Below are 13,886 nucleotides of genomic sequence, written 5' to 3'. Positions count from 1 at the left end.
GGGCTGCCTCCTAGGAAGGGAATGAGATGGAGGTTGAGGTAGGGAAAGGAAGGATGACTTTCCATGATATCCTCCTTTCTACTGTTTGGATTTTGTACTAAGATGATAACTAACCAAACCAAAAAAAAACAAAAAAAAAAAAGGCCAAACAAAGATGACAAGCACCATGTGACAGGTACTACCATAGGGGCAGCAACTCCATGCTGGGCCCGGGGAGGGGGAACAGGCAGCCCCGACATCAAGGCACTCAGAGTTCCCATCTGCAAGGGGTGTGTGTGTGGGGGGGGTCAGTCTCTGTATCTTGGGATGTGTGGACCTACTGGGTTGAAGGTTATCTCTTCAAAGTGCATCTCTACCTCCCACAGCATATAGCTTTTATTTGAATAATATGTATGGTGATGGCAGGTAACTGGACTTATTATGGTGGTCATTTTGCAATATATACAAATATCAGATCATGATGTATAACTGAAACTAATATAACGTTATCAATTATTCTTCAAGTAAAACAATACAACCTAAAAAAATTACAACCTTATTTAAAAATAGGGAATCTGCAGAGATACTGGGGCTTTCCAGGTGGCGCTAATGATAAAGAACCCGCCTGCCAATGCAGGAGACCTGAGAGGTGTGGGTTCCATCCCTGAGTCGGGAAGATCCTCTGGAGGAGGGCATGGCAACCCACTCCAGTATTCTTGCCTGGAGAATCCCAAGGACAGAGGAGCCTGGTGGGCTACAGTCCACAGTGTTGCAAAGAGTCGGACACAACTGAAGCGACTTATCGTCAAGCAGAGATATTAGTTAAAATGAAGCCATACTGCATTACAGTGGGCCCGGAATTCAGTGGCTGCGTTCTTCCAATAAGGCCAAAAGGAGAGACACTCAGAGAAGAAAGCCACGTGCAGACAGAGCAGAGATCAGCAAAGGAACTCAGGGTCATCCACCCCCCAGAAACTGGAAGAAGCAAAGAAGGCACTTCCCGTGAGCCTGCAGAGGGAGCACGGCCCTGCCAGCAGCCTGATTTTGGACTTACAGCCTCCAGGGAGAGGAGGAGAGCAAACGTCAGTCACCCGGTTCATGCATTACAGCTGCCCCAGGAGATGAAGACAGTGGGCCTATGCGTTTGTGTCTGTGTATCCTGAGGTGTGTGTATCAGTGGGTTTGGAGTCTGTGTGTGTCTGTGTGTGCTTGGGAAAGTACTTATGGCTGCATTTTGAATTTTAGGTGTTGTGTGTATTTTGGGGTACATGCATGTTTGTGTGTTCATTTATGTGCAGTTTTGTGTGTACATTTATGTGTGTGTGTGTGTATGCATGTGCTTTGGTATGTTTGAGAGCTGATGTGTATACAGTCAACGATCTCTAAAGTCTCTCTTGGCCCTAACTTTCCAGAAGCCTGCCCTGGGGCTCCTGCGGCAGCAGAGGTTGGCCTTCAGGGAAATGCGGGCCAGGGGTAGAGGAGAGGGACCAACGACAAGGCTGGGTTGGCACAGCCCCTCCTCTGGTCTAGGGCCGCCTGGGAAAGGGGGTGGTCTGCTGGGAGGGTGCCCTCCATTGCACCTGTTCTGTTGGTAAAAGGGTCTCAAGGTTAGGAGTGTGGGTCTTACAGGAGCCATATCTTGGGCGCCCAGCCTGACAGCCTTCTTGGAGTCCTTCAAAAGAGCAGAGACCCCTGAGAGAGAGAGACCCCCTCCCGTGAATCTGAGTTACTCTAAAACATGAGAGCAGTGGTCCTCAAACTTTGGTAAACCCGTGTCACCCAGAGGGCTTGTTACACGGCAGATGGCTGGGCCCCACGGCAGAGGGTCTGATGCAGCAGGTGCGGGGTGGGGCCTGAGGGTCTGCATCTCGAATAAGATCTCGGGTGATGCCGACACTGCTGGACTGGGATCTTGCTTTGAGAATCACCGCGTTAGCGCATACAATATGGGATGGGGTTCCTCCTCCATCTCCCCCAGGCCTTGCAGCAGGCATCCACATCTTTTAGGACAGGCCCCTGGAAAAGTCAGGGCTGGCGGGCTCAATTCTATTCCATGGTCTGTCTCTCACAGTCACCCACCCACTCGTGAAATCATTTATTCAGTAAAATAATGGGCCCTGTTCCCTGCACTCAAGATACTGACAGTCTAGGCACAAGATTCCAGTGGGTACACAGATCCACCAGAGAAACCAGGACAGCTCTGCCTAAGTGAACTCCAGAGGCCCGCTGAAGGGATTCTGGGAGCACTGAGGAGGAGCCTTTGGCTGAGCCTGGAGCAACCCGGGAAGGCTGCCTGTGGGAGGTGTCAGCCAAAGTTAGCTCTTAAGAGAGGAACTACCGACCGTAGTCACATTAATTGAAGGCTCACTGCCAGGCACTGTGCTGAGACTTTGCAAACATGCACTCTTTCAAGACTCACAATAAGAGGGAACTATTGTTGCTGGGATTTCTTTGGAAGGACTGATGCTAAAGCTGAAACTCCAATACTTTGGCCACCTCATGCGAAGAGTTGACTCATTGGAAAAGACTCTGATGCTGGGAGGGATTGGGGGCAGGAAGAGAAGGGGATGACAGAGGATGAGATGGCTGGATGGTGTCACTGACTCAATGGACGTGAGTCTGAGTGAACTCCGGGAGTTGGTGATGGACAGGGAGGCCTGGCATGCTGCTATTCATGGGGTCGCAAAGAGTCAGACATGACTGAGCGACTGAACTGAACTGAACTAATTGTTGCTGAAGGGAGATTTGAGCCCAGCCTGCTTCCGGTAGCCACATTCCTAACCTTGAGCCTATGTGGGGATGGATCCTGACCTGAAGACGAGTTGTGGTGTGGAGGCCAGGGCCGGGGCATTCCAGGAGGGGACTGCGTGTGCACCCATGTGGAGAGGGAGGCAGGCGCAGAGGCTTCCCCCCAGCTGGAAACCACTCCCTTGGGCAGCATCGGGGAGGGACAGCGGGGATCTGGAGAGAGGCAGAAGGAAGGTGCTCCGTGAGCACAGCTGCTCCAGGGAAGCGGGGAGCCAGATGGCAGAGGCTGTGGGTCTGGCGCACATGGTTTCCCGTGGCCTGGGGCCAGAGCGGGGACACAGGGGCCCGAGAACCACAGGGCTACAGGGCGGGGGCACTCTATTTACAGATCTGCTTGTGATGAAGCTTAGCCCCGAAGAGAGGCTGAGGGGTGACTGGCCGGCACAACCTCCATGACTTAGGGTGGCCCCTCAGTCCCTGGCCCCCAGGCAGCCTCTGGGTGGTTATAGGGGTCTCTGGCCAGCCTTGTTACAACCTTGCTCTCACCTCTTGGCAGGGAGGGTAAGGAAGGCCACTCTGAGCCAGGCTGAATGAGTACTCATATAGGGACCTGAATGCAGAGGATGGAACCAGAGGGTATGAGGTTCAGCTGCAGCAAGAGGTGTTCTAATCAGATGCAAGAAGAGCACTGGCCTGGGACACTCAAGGGAGAAGAGAGATTTTCTTCTGGGGAAGACACCTAACCTTGTGTCTTTGTGACAGTCTGTCTGTCTGGAAGACATACGGTGGAGATTTCTCTCTCTCCTCTTTCACGACTTCTCCAGCAAATCTCATCCATGCTGTTAGTTCCGTTTCTCCTTTCCTGCTGGCCTCCCATTTCTGCCTTCTTTCTCTGAGCGGGCAAAGGCTCCCCTGGGCTTGTCTCAGTGTTTCTGGGGGCCTTTGAGTTTGGGCACCCTCCACCCAGCCAGTTGTTCACTGAGCCCTCCACCTAATGGAGGCGAAAGAACCACAGACTCTGCCTGGCAGGGGAGAGATCAGAAAGTTCAACCAAGGCCCACATTCAAGGCAGAGTAAGGGCCATGCAATGAGAAAGATACAAGCCAAGGTGAAAAGGCTGAGAGGCCAGAGCCTCAGGGGGTCAGGGAAGGCTTCTGACAGGGACACGTGGGGTCTCTCGGCTGGCAGAAGACAGTGGGGGCAGTCTTCTGTTTGGGCAAAGGGGGCAAATGAGTAGAGAAAGGAAGAATAGAGTGGAATATTCCAGAAATGGCAGGTTAGATTGACTTGACTGCAGAGGCTGGGTGAGAAGAATCTGGTATGATAACAGGCAGGTGGGGGACCATGAGGTCCTGAATTTCAGGCTGAATGATTTGCACGTAATACTGAAGCCAGCAGGGAGTTGTTGAAGGTGCCAGAGGAAGAGCATGGCATTATCCGGGCTGAGACTGGAAGGGAGTCTAGATTGTGCTCCTATGCTAGTACCTCCTGAAAGGCACCTGGCCCTGATTCTGAGTCCACTGACTTCTCAGAGGGTTCCCAAGGGGAGCAGACAACTGGTGTCTCAAATGTCACTGTTTTGGTGAGGCCTGTCCTGATGATCCAACCAGTCCATCCTAAAGGAAATCAGTACTGAATATTCACTGGAAGGACTGATGCTGAAGCTGAAACTCCAATACTTTGGCCACCTGATGCAAAGAACCAAGTTCTTTGAAAAGACCCTGATGCTGGGAAAGATTGAAGGAGAGAGGAGAAGGGGGCGACAGAGCATGAGATGGTTGGATGGCATCAGTGACTTGATGGACATGAGTTTGAGTGAACTCTGGGAGTTGGTGATGGACAGGGAGGCCTGGCGTGCTGCAGTCCATGGAGTCGCAAAGAGTCGGACACGACTGAGCAACTGAACTGAACTCAACCGTACTGATGATCTTATTTACCAATTCTGGCACTCCCCCTTTTCCTTCTCTGTGTTTCCGTCACATTCACTGCCTTCTAACATCCTTCATCCGTGGTTTATGCTGTTTATCATCTGCTCCACCCTCATTGGAATGAAGGCCCCATGAGGAAAGGGTCAATGTCTGTTTTACTTGCTGCTCAATATTCCAGTGCTTAGCATAGTGCCTGGAATCCCAACAAATCCATCCGTGTGTAGAATGAATCAAGAGAAAAATTCCACCCTGCATGAACCAGCGTCTGCTCTGTCTCCTCCCTGTCACTTTGCTCCTGGCTTCCTGAGCTTGGCAGCACTCAAGCGGAAAAATCTGAGAAAATCAGACAGAATTCTGCTTCTTCCCTGCTGTGCCTCTCACCCTTGCCATAAATCTGGGAAGATTTGGATGGCTCCTTCTCCCTTCCTCTGCCAAAAACACTTCCCTTCATCTTGGAGTAGGGGCCAAGCAAGGAAAATTTCAGTCGAGGGAAGCAAGAGGCTCGCAGGCCTGAGGCAGCCCCACCCAACAGCCTGGAAGAACTCTGATGGGCTCATCGGAATAACTGCAAATTATTTTGCAGTTACTAATGAGCGCCCACCCCAGCATGCACTGTAGAGGAGCTCTATGCATTTTGTTCCATTTGGGCCTCCCATTAACCCTATGGAATGGGTATTATCTTCCCATTCTACAGATGGGAAAATAGAGGCTCAGAGAGGCTAACTGATAAGGTCGAGTCCTTCCCACCAGCTGAGGGACCCCCAGTTTGAACACAGGTCTGTCCTCTTCCAAGCCAGTGCTTGCTCCTCTATGGCACACAGGCTCTCTTCTGCAAGAGAAGCAGCTGAGATGCAGCGAGAGGGGCTTGCTGAGTTCTCTGTCCAAGGCATCATCAGATTACGGAGGTCTCTGCTGGCCTTAGGCTTCCCACCTGAGCTATCAAGAGCTGAGGTTTTGGCCACTTCCCAATGATGAAGGAGGACAATGATGTCACATCTGCCACCCGACCTGAGCTCACCAGACAGTGATGAGCTGCGGGCACTGCCTGCTCTGGCCGGTGGCTAGGTGTCCGATCCTCACTTCCCTGCCTTGGCGGCCCAGCAGACACCAGGGACACCAAACCTACCCCTGTGTGCAGATCCAATGCCCAACATCCAGGGCTGCTCACAGCTGGGCTGTCACTGGAGAGGTGGAAGAGCTTGGCTCAACCCCCTAGCTGTGCATTCCCAGCCTAGGAACACAGTTAACCCACCTTGAGGGGAGAAACCCTCCCTCTTGGTAAACATCACTGAGTCCTTATGTGCAAGGAAAAGAGAGGCTTTCTGCCTTTGAGGCTCTAAAGGACAGAGTAGAGCATAGTCACTAAATAGACCATGGGGAACCGTGGATGATTCTAGAGCAGGTGAGTGGATTAAGAGGTGAATCAGGCAGCAGCAAAGTGTGACTGGGGGAGAACCGGCCTCTGTAATGATTCCAGCTAATGTGTTGAGCACTTACTGAGAACTTGAGATTGTTTCAAGCTTTACAAATACTAACTTTAATCTTCTTAGTAACCCTAGGGTACATGGTTGTTCCCATTTTACAGATGGGAAGACTGATGTATAGTGATCTTATCAGCCTTGTAGGTGGTGGCGGTGGGCACTGAACCCACCTACCTCCCAAGCCTGCCTTCCTTACGAGTATTCGTTGCTGCCTCTTGCAGTGGTCTGGGCTGGGCTGTGGGCAGGGCCGGAGGGAGGGAAGTGAAACACTGCCTGCGGTTAAGACTCCTTGCCTTGGAGAGCTCTCACGTGGCCAGACCAGGAAATCATAAGGGAGATGTGAACATCAGGCACTTTGATCTGCATGGAAAAGAACTGTAGCGAAGATCACTGTTATTGATAACAGCGACAATCACAATGTTCTTGGACAACAGCCCAGACAGGATAACTTCTTTCACGGAAAAGAGATTTTAGAGACTCTCCCACAGAGAAATAATATCACAGTTATAACCTCCCTTGTCTATCCAGTCCTTTCCTGGTTTTATGTATTACCTTATTTACTTAAATGGTGGTGCAGACGGTAAAGAATCTGCCTGCCATGTAGGTAAACTGGATTTGATCCCTGGGTCAGGAAGGTCCTCTGGGGAAGGAAATGGCAACCTGTTCCCAGATTCTTGCCTGGAGCATTCCATGGACAGAGGAGCCTGGTGGGCTACAGTCCACGGGGATGCAAAGAGTTGGACATGACTCAGGGACTAACACTTTTATTTACTTAAATGGAGGAGAAAGCCTCACTTTGGTGCTGACCTGGTTTTAATGCCTTCTAGTTTTGGATGTGTGATCATCACCAGTGCTCCTTTCACAGAAGAGGATGAATTTCTGGGAGTCACCAGGTAGATGGAAGGAGAGGGAAGGATGTAGGGCACGGGCTGGCTCTGGCCAGGTAGGGGGGAGGCAGCTGCACACAGGAAGGGCTGCCTGAGACCCAGGGCTTCCTGTGCTGTTTTGACGTGATTTACACTTGATGCCTCTGAGATGATCGGCTACATTTTAAATGACACTATTGATACAAGCAAGGCTTAAGAAGTTAAAAGAAATTGAGGTTGGAGTATATCAAGAGTCCTTACAGCTCCAACAGTCTGTGAAGATACCATCTGTCTTAATCTTCTCCCAAGGAAAAATTATCAAGAGGCAGTGAGCACTCAGAAGAGCTGTGTCTGACTGGGTCTAGCCTGTCCCCACACTGGGGTCAGCTGGGCAAGAGCCGCTTGGGACCCTGCTGGCAGTTCAGCCTGGGGGCATCCTAGCCAGAGCCACACAGCCTCTGGCCCCCTTCCCGGGTCTCGGGAGCCAGGGTCACCTGGGGCACTGTCCTCCTGGCCTCTCCTGTTAGGTTGTGGGTGTGGGAGGGCTGGAAAGGGCCTTTGCTCAAGCGATGAGCAGAGAGCTTGAGGAAGGAGCTGGCAGTAGGGACTGAGCCCTGCTGGGTGGGATGAGAGCGAAAGCGCTTACCTGCAGCAGCAGGTGAGGTCAGGGGGCTCCCGAGATGAGCTGTCACCGGCTCACCCTCCTCTTAATCGATCCCCAGGTGCTTCCAAGGGTCCCGGCTGCGTCTCCGCTTAATTCCAGACCACAAAGCAGGCTCCTCCAAGGCTCTGTGGCATCGGGACAAAGAAGTGCTCTCAGTGCAGGTGGGCATGGATCCCCGTCCTCCCTGAGGCTCCTCCCCGAGGCTCCTCCCCCAGCCCAAGCAGGCCAGGCCCTCCCAGGTCCACCAAGCTTGTCAGCACCGCCCCGCCAGGTCTGCCTCATGGGAACTCTGATGGGGTGAGGGGCACCCCATATATGCAGCTATAAGCCCCGGTCTGCCCCTCTACTCCACATCCAGATGCCCAGCCCTGGGGTAGGTAACCCAGGGAGCCATCCTTCATCCAAGATCAACAGAAGCCGGGAGGAAGCCAGAGGACCATGAACAACACTAAACTGGGAGTCCTGGCATCTGTGGCTGCTACTTGCCCCTGGTGAGGTAGAGCACCCCACTTTCTCTCAGTGGGGTGTGAGCTTCAATGTAGACACACAGACACAGTGCCTGCAGGGCTGAGCTGGGGAGACCAGAGGGGCCCGTAACCACCAGGTGACTCTGAGTACAATCAGAATCACCTGGGGTGGGGTCCTGCTAAACTGCAGGTTTAAGGGCCCTATCCTAGCCTGTTGAATCAGAATCTCCAGGAAGGTGCCTGGAAATATGCATTTTAGCAGGTTCCCCACATGGATGCCAAAGAACTAGGACTCACTGGACTATGTGTGCTGGGAAAGGGTTGACAAGTCCAAGGATGACGCTTTGATCATCTGCGTGAGGGGGTCGTTGGTCCCTTTCCTAAAAGCAGCATCATAGGAGCCCAGTCTCTGCAGCCAACCAGCCAGGGGCCCTGGGCAACTTGCTGAAACCCTCTCTGGGTCTCTTTTTCTTGTGGACAAAAATGCAGGTTAGAGATGATCTCTTGGGCCCTTCCAGGTGTAAAATTATCGGTGTAAAATGATCAGTTTTAAAAAAAAGGTGAACCCACTGAGAAATGAATTTTAAAAGGAAGTTCATGAAAGCATTTTAAATAGTATTCTCCTTGTATCATTGGTTTTTTTCTTTAAATTCACTTTTTGAATTCTGAAAATAACATACTTATGTAAGGGGAAAGAAATCAAACCATTCAAAGTAATACAGAATGAAAAGTCTCCCTGCTATCCCAGACCTCTGTTCCATTCCCCAAAATAAACATTTTCTTCACGAATTTTCCCATTAATACTGATATATATATATATATATATATATATATATATATATATATATGCCTACATCTTTATTTTAAACCCAACTGGGACCATATTCCCAGTACTCTATCTTTGTTTCTTAGTTATTACACATCACACATCTCTGCATACCAGGAGACAGATCTTTCACTCCTGTAGCTGTCGTAACCTCCCACTGAAGGACGCACCACGATTTACACGAATCTATCCCTGTTGGCAGAGGTTTAGTTTGCTTCTATGTTTTTGCTGCACAGACACAGCTGTAGCGAACATCTTTGATGATATATGTTTGTGTGTACATGTGAGGTTAGCTGTAGGATAAATCCCCAGGGGCAAGGAGTTGAAGGTTGAAAGTGAAAGTGAAAGTTAAGTCACTCTGTCGTGTCCGACTCTTTGTGACCCCGAGGACTGTAGCCTACCAGGCTTCTCCATCCATGGGATTCTCCAGGCAAGAATACTGGAATGGGCTGTAAGGAGTTGAAGGTTCAGTTCAGTCGCTCAGTCATGTCCAACTCTTTTCGACCCCATGAATCGCAGCATGCCAGGCCTCCCTGTCCATCACCAACTCCCGGAGTTCACCCAGACTCACGTCCATCAAGTCAGTGATGCCATCCAGCCATCTCATCCTCTGACGTCCCCTTCTCCTCCTGCCCCCAATCCCTCCCAGCATCAGAGTCTTTTCCAATGGGTCAACTCTTCGCATGAGGTGGCCAAAGAATCGGAGTTTCAGCTTTAGCATCTTTTCTTCCAAAGAAATCCCAGGGCTGATCGCCTTTAGAATGGACTGGTTGGATCTCCTTGCAGTCCAAGGGACTCTCAAGAGTCTTCTCCAACACCACAGTTCAAAAGCATCAATTCTCCATCGCTCAGCTTTCTTCATAGTCCAACTCTCACATCCATATATGACCACTGGAAAAACCATAGCCTTGACTAGACGGACCTTTGTTGGCAAAGTAATGTCTCTGCTTTTCAATATGCTATCTAGGTTGGTCATAACTTTTCTTCCAAAGAGTAAGCGTCTTTTAATTTCATGGGTGCAGTCACCATCTGCAGTGATTTTGGAGCCCAAAAAAATAAAGTCTGACACTGTTTCCACTGTTTCCCCATCTATTTCCCATGAAATGATGGGACCAGATGCCATGATCTTCGTTTTCTGAATGTTGAGTTGAAGCTTAGGTGGATTTAAAATTCAGGTCTTGCCAGATTGTCCTTCAAAGAAAATGAACCAGTCTGCACTGCCCAGCCATCAAATTTTTAAGCTTTGCCAAAACGTGAGTTGAAAATGACATCTTGTTTCAGTGTGTAATTCTTTTAATATCAGAAAAGGCAGGCATTGCTTTCCCGTTGATTGGTGGCCTTTGCATTTATTTTTCTGTGAACTATGTTCTTTCTAAATTAACTCACTGATTTTTAAGAGATTTTTTTCTAAACTAAGACAATTAACTTCTTGTTATGTGCATTACAAATTGTCATTTGTCTATTTTTTTTTTTTACTCTATTTATGGCATCACTGCTTACAGAAATTTCAGATATTTCTATAGCCCAAAATATTTTCTACTAGAGGATCCTAAAAATATATGCTCATGTTTCCCACTGGTATTGTTAGGGTTCTTTTTCTTTTTAATCATTCTTTTGCTCTTTCCTTCTTTAAAATTTTCTTTCTAGATTTTATTTTGGTGTTAGGAGTGTGGTGGGCCCAGCTTTATTTCTTTCCCCAAGGGGCTGGTTATCTCAAAGTCATGTTTGAATAATTCATTTTCTCCCCCCACCCACCCTCCCTCTTCCAGATTCAAAATATCAATTTAACTATATTAGGATGGATAACCGGAGAAGGCAATGGCACCCCACTCCAGTACTCTTGCCTGGAAAATCCCATGGGCGGAGGAGCCTGGTAGGCTGCAGTCCATGGGGTCGCTAAGAGTCGGATACGACTGAGCGACTTCACTTTCACTTTTCACTTTCATGCATTGGAGGAGGAAATGGCAACCCACTCCAGTGTTCTTGCCTGGAGAATCCCAGGGACGGGGGAGCCTGGTGGGCTGCCGTCTATGGGGTCGCACAGAGTCGGACACGACTGAAGCGACTTAGCAGAAGCAGCAGCAGGATGGATAACAAAGAATCAAATATTGATTCAAATTCCACCTTCACTGGATCTAGGAGAAGTTACCTAAAGCTTCATGAGCCTCAGTTTCCTCATGTAAAAGTGAGGTTAACTAAATTACGTAGGGGAAAATACAGGGAAATGTGTAATTTTTCAGGCAGTTCACTAAGAAAAATGCTATATTATTTCTATGGATTTTTGGATATGTGTGATACTTGTCAGCTTTCTGACACATTATTTGATATGACTTCATTGTAATTCTAAATAAATAAATGTTTCTAACTTTAGGAAACATTAAGGACAACAGTAGCAACATCTGCATAGGGTTACTGTGAGAGTTCAACGAACCATTTGAGCAAAAGGATGTAGAAAGATGAAACTATATGCTCTCTACAGGAAACTAACCTTTGCTGTAAAGACATACACGGCTTGCAAGTGAAAAGATAGAAAAGATATTCCATGCAAATGGTAAGCAAAAGAGAGCAGGGTGGCCACATTTACATCAGATAAAATAGACTTTAGGTAAAAATCTGTCACAAGAGACAAAGAAGGATATTACACAATGATAAAAGTCAATTCCCCAGGAAGAAATAACAATTGTAAATATATATGCACTTAACAGCACAGCACCCAAATATATGGGAAGCAAACATGAACAGAATGGAAAAAAGAAACAGTAACGCAATAAGAGGAGGAGATTTCAATGAACCTCTTCCGCTAGTGAGTAGAACAATCAGACAGAAGATCAATAAGGAAACAGAGGACTTGGAAATATTCAACACTATTCAATATCACAGTAATTCAAGTCTATGCCCCAACCAGTAACACTGAAGAAGCTGAAGTTGAACGGTTCTGTGAAGACCTACAAGACCTTTTAGAACTAACACCCAAAAAAGATGTCCTTTTCATTATAGCGGACTGGAATGCAAAAGTAGGAAGTCAAGAAACACCTGGAGTAACAGGCAAATTTGGCCTTGGAATACGGAATGAAGCAGATCAAAGACTAATAGAGTTTTGCCAAGAAAATGCACTGGTCATAACAAACACCCTCTTCCAACAACACAAGAGAAGACTCTATACATGGACATCACCAGATGGTCAACACCAAAATCAGACTGATTATATTCTTTGCAGCCAAAGATGGAGACGTTCTATACAGTCAGCAAAAACAAGACCAGGAGCTGACTGTGGCTCAGATCTTGAACTCCTTATTGCCAAATTCAGACTTAAATTGAAGAAAGTAGGGAAAACCACTAGACCATAGACCATTCAGGTATGGCCTAAATCAAATCCCTTATGATTATACAGTGGAAGTGAGAAATAGATTTAAGGGCCTAGATCTGATAGATACAGTGCCTGATGAACTATGGAATGAGGTTTGTGACATTGTACAGGAGACAGGGATCAAGACCATCCCCATGGAAAAGAAATGCAAAAAAGCAAAATGGCTGTCTGGGGAGGCCTTACAAATAGCTGTGAAAAGAAGAGAAGCGAAAAGCAAAGGAGAAAAGGAAAGATATAAACATCTGAATGCAGAGTTCCAAAGAATAGCAAGAAGAGATAAGAAAGCCTTCTTCAGCGATCAATGCAAAGAAATAGAGGAAAACAACAGAATGGGAAAGACTAGAGATCTCTTCAAGAAAATCAGAGATACCAAAGGAACATTTCATGCAAAGATGGGTTCGATAAAGGACAGAAATGGTATGGACCTAACAGAAGCAGAAGATATTAAGAAGAGATGGCAAGAATACCCAGAAGAACTGTACAAAAAAGATCTTCACGACCCAGATAATCACGATGGTGTGATCAGTGACCTAGAGCCAGGCATACTGGAATGTGAAGTCAAATGGGCCTTAGAAAGCATCACTATGAACAAAGCTAGTGGAGGTGATGGAATTCCAGTTGAGCTATTCCAAATCCTGAAAGATGATGCTGTGAAAGTGCTGCACTCAATATGCCAGCAAATTTGGAAAACGCAGCAGTGGCCACGGGACTGGAAAAGGTCAGTTTTCATTCCAATGCCAAAGAAAGGCAATGCCAAAGAATGCTCAAACTACCACACAATTGCACTCATCTCACACGCTAGTAAAGTAATGCTCACAATTCTCCAAGCCAGGCTTCAGCAATATGTGAACTGTGAACTTCCTGATGTTCAAGCTGGTTTTAGAAAAGACAGAGGAACCAGAGATCAAATTGCCAACATCCGCTGGATCATGGAAAAAGCAAGAGAGTTCCAGAAAAACATCTATTTCTGCTTTATTGACTATGCCAAAGCCTTGGACTGTGTGGATCACAATCAACTGTGGAAAATTCTGAAAGAGATGGGAATACCAGACCACCTGATCTGCCTCTTGAGAAATTTGTATGCAGGTCAGGAAGCAACAGTTAGAACTGGACATGGAACAACAGACTGGTTTCAAATAGGAAAAGGAGTATGTCAAGGCTGTACTTTGTCACCCTGCTTATTTAACTTCTATGCAGAGTACATCATGAGAAACGCTGGACTGGAAGAAACACAAGCTGGAATCAAGATTGCTGGGAGAAATATCAATAACCTCAGATATGCAGATGACACCACCCTTATGGCAGAAAGTGAAGAGGAACTAAAAAGCCTCTTGATGAAAGTGAAAGTGGAGAGTGAAAAGGTTGGCTTAAAGCTCAACATTCAGAAAACGAAGATCATGGCATCTGGTCCCATCACTTCATGGGAAATAGATGGGGAAACAGTGGAAACAGTGGCAGACTGTATTTTTCTGGGCTCCAAAATCACTGCAGATGGTGGCTGCACCCATGAAATTAAAAGACGCTTACTCCTTGGAAGGAAAGTTATGACCAACCTAGATA

At 47.8% G+C, this 13,886-nt stretch overlaps 1 protein-coding gene across 1 annotated transcript in view; it reads right to left on the bottom strand.

The window, feature by feature from the left end:
* The window catches only part of TMEM63C (transmembrane protein 63C), a 75,826-nt gene that overhangs the window by 50,217 nt on the left and 11,723 nt on the right, over positions 1–13,886 (bottom strand). Inside the window, exon 2 of the mRNA XM_055536448.1 lies at positions 7,649–7,791. The gene's annotated coding sequence lies outside the window, so the exon portion shown is untranslated. The remainder of the gene's footprint in view (positions 1–7,648; positions 7,792–13,886) is intronic.

Source organism: Bubalus kerabau, chromosome 10, assembly GCF_029407905.1.
Source record: "Bubalus kerabau isolate K-KA32 ecotype Philippines breed swamp buffalo chromosome 10, PCC_UOA_SB_1v2, whole genome shotgun sequence".
NCBI classification, from domain to species: Eukaryota; Metazoa; Chordata; class Mammalia; order Artiodactyla; family Bovidae; genus Bubalus; species Bubalus kerabau.
Note: the sequence above shows the minus strand (reverse complement) of the source record. Positions and strands in the feature narration are given on the sequence as shown.